Genomic DNA, 3,409 nt, shown 5'->3' on the forward strand with positions numbered 1-3,409 from the left:
ATTATAATGGATAGACGCTATGGTAGCAGAAATGGTAAAACTAGAAAAAAGAAAGACCTTGGATTTAATAACTATAAAGGATACGCCCCTTAATAAAATAAAGGAAAAATACAACGTCCTAGGCGGACAATAGGTCTATAAAATAAAACGAAATAATAAAGGAGAACCAATGACATATAAAGCAAGATAGGTTATATAAGGCTTTAATTAAGTACTCGGAATCGATTACTTATAAACTTTTTCTATGACCTGCAGACCCGAAATATATAGACTTACCTTCCTTTTAGGCGTTTCCTTAGGCTAGAAACTCAGATAGTTCGACGTAACGAAGGCCTTCGTATATACTAATATCGATACTCTAATATACACCGTTTAACTAACGGGTTTTAAAAAACAAAAAGGCAATAGTATAGCTATCTATAAGCCAAATAAAGCTTTATACGGCCTGAAACAGAGCCCTAGACTCTGGGATAACTTCCTAGTTAAAATCTGAACTAAACTAGGCTATATAGTCTCTAAGTTTAATAAACGACTCTTTATATATTATAATAAAGAAGACCGAGCTATATTCCTCTGCTACGTAGATGATATGGTGGTTATAAGTCCTTTAGATACTATAATAGATTACTTTTATAAAGACATGTCTAAAGATATTTCACTAAAAAACTTAGGTGAAGTATATACCTTTCTATGCAACGAAATAAATATAAATACAACTAAAAAGACACTCTCTATAAGTTAACTACTATATATAAATAAAATACTAGAAGGGTATAATAAACGAGCCCTTAACAAGGTAGATACCCTATGTATTTATAAACAGGTCCTAATACCAAACCCTGAACAGGCGTTAAAAGAAGAGATAAAGAAATATCAACAAGAGGTAGGAGCTTTACTATATCTAGCTCTTTACTCTAGGCCCGATATAACCTACGCTGTTAATAACTGTGCCCGATATATAAGTAATCTCTCGAAGGAACACTTTATAGCATTAAATAGAGTTTAGGCCTATATAAACGTATATTCTAATATAGGTCTTCTATATAACTGTAGAAGAGATAACCTACATATATACGGTTACTCTAATACTAGCGTTTTGGATATACTCGAAGATAGAACGTCTACCCTAGGATATATATACTGCGTAGGAATAAATAATCCTATTAGCTAGACCTTATCGAAACACAAAGTCGTTGCTTTATTAATAATAGACGCCGAATATATAGCTCTAACCGACGCTATAAAAGAAGGAATCTATATACATAATCTATATACTAAACTCATAGATAACCTTAATATAACATTTAGTAATAATAAACCAAGGATTCCTACTATTCTTATAGATAGCGAGAGTGCTAGAAAGGTCGCTAAAAAGCCGGAAGTTTATAAAAGAGTAAAGCATATCGATAGATAGTTTCACTTCTATGGATAATAAGTATAGGAAAATAATATAAGGGTAGTATATATAAACACTAAATATAATTTATTTTATTTTATTTTATTAGTTCTTACTCCGCTATCCTATATATATACTAGGAGCCAGAATTCTAACTATACGGTCCTTCTCCTATACCCACAGGGGGGAAAATCGTAGTATAAGACTTAGGGAACTAGTACAAGACTTAGATAAAAACCCCTATACCCTCCTCCTTTAGGATTACTGCCTCTACGGGGCCGTGGCGGCCCTAATACTAACTTATCTACTAATACGAAACTCATAGCTTCGGTACTAGGAAGCCTATAACGTGGCCCGTAGCGGCTTTAAAGCCGACTACGTGCTCGAATTTAACGGCGCGTGCGTGGTTGTCTCTGTTTGTTTTATGCGCCTTCTATGTGCCCTAGGGCTAGCCCCTGCGGGCCCACTTATAGGCGACTTATATATGTGTGTGTACGCTTCCTAGGGTTAAAGCTCCTAGGCTTCCCTTGCTTTTTAGATAGCTATAGGTGGAGCTAACGCAGGCTACGTGCCTACGCAGAACGCTTATATAATAGCGTAAGAGGCTGCTTCTATATGGTGGAAGAGACGCCGTGTATTTTACCTACGCGCTCAGGGACAGCGCGATACCGTCTTCTTATTTCCATGGTAGGGCGACTAACTCCCCTATAATACCTGTTAATAACTGGCGAAGCCGGGCGGAAGGTGGGTCTAACGGGCCCCCTGTTTAACCCTTATCGTACGTGCTAAGGCAGATAAGGGCCCCCTAAAACAGGATCCGAGTAGCGTAAAAAAAGGAAAAGGGGTTCCTCTTTTATATACGCCTCTAGCCGGATTCGAACCGACCCGGTCCTCTAACCGTGTACCAGGTATACCACCACTATACTATAGAGGCACTAAATATAATATATCCGATATAATAATAAAAGAGTTACTAAAAGAAACCCATAATATACTCTGCGGCTATATAAACCTAGGTTATAAAGACGATATACTACTAGAATATAACCTACCACCCTATAAAGAAATAAAAGAACTTAAATACTAGGTTTTTTACCTATAAACAGGTTAGCCTAGAATAAAATTAAAAAGGGATTTTTAATTTTTTCCCTATAAGATAATAAAGATAGAGGTTTTCTTTTTTTTCCCCGCCTTAAAAATATATAGACTATAAAATAACTAGCTAAGCTGCACCTATTATATAGGAGTCAGCTTATAAGGGGGTGTTAGTACTATACCTAGATAAATATACCTATATACGGTATAGTATAATATACGAAACCTCCTATAAATCAGGGACTTCCTAAGTCCGCCCGAGTCCCCCAGGGACCTCCTAAGTCCCCTAGAGACTTCCTGAGTCCTGTATGGTCCTCCCGAGTTCCCCGGGACCCTAGGTGGACCCACGGACCCTCAGGTAGGCCCACGGACCTTTAAGTAGACCCATAGACCTTTAGGTAAACCCACGGACCTTCAGGACCTTCGGAATAACCCACGGACCTTTAGGACCTTCGGAATAACACACGGACCCTCGCCTATACTTCGAGGGTCTGGATACTAAATCAGTAGCTTAAATAAACCGTAGGAAAGGACTATATATACCAGGCTGCCCGCCTCCCTCTTCCTTTCCTTTTTCTGTCTCTCTCTATATCTTACCTCTACAGTCTTCACAGTCTTCCACAATTTAAACTGCCTCTTTTCCTCTAGATCTTCCTCTTCCGTTCCATCTCTTCCTGACCGTTATAAAGTATTCTATCGTGTTCTTTTCGAGGAAGCTAAGGGGTATAGAGTTAAATTATTCGACTCTAGACACGGAGTTAATAGCTATTATCAAGGCATTCTGGTATTAAAGGCACTACCTAGCCTATAGCCAGACCCTAGTAGAAGTTCTAACGGACCACCTTAATTATCGGTACCTAATAGATAAGCTAAAGATTAAGCTATAGTATACGTAATAGTTAGAGGAACTATTAGTAT

The 3,409-nt window shown here is 37.8% G+C and overlaps 1 non-coding gene across 1 annotated transcript; it reads right to left on the bottom strand.

Moving 5' to 3' along the window:
- Nucleotides 1-2,256: 2,256 nt before the first annotated feature.
- On the bottom strand, nucleotides 2,257-2,330 carry ACRALDRAFT_t284. Its single transcript has one exon. It is a non-coding gene; the product is annotated as a tRNA-OTHER (tRNA).
- Nucleotides 2,331-3,409: the final 1,079 nt, after the last annotated feature.

Source organism: Sodiomyces alcalophilus, assembly GCF_042370955.1.
Source record: "Sodiomyces alcalophilus JCM 7366 unplaced genomic scaffold ACRALscaffold_9, whole genome shotgun sequence".
NCBI lineage: Eukaryota > Fungi > Ascomycota > Sordariomycetes > Glomerellales > Plectosphaerellaceae > Sodiomyces > Sodiomyces alcalophilus.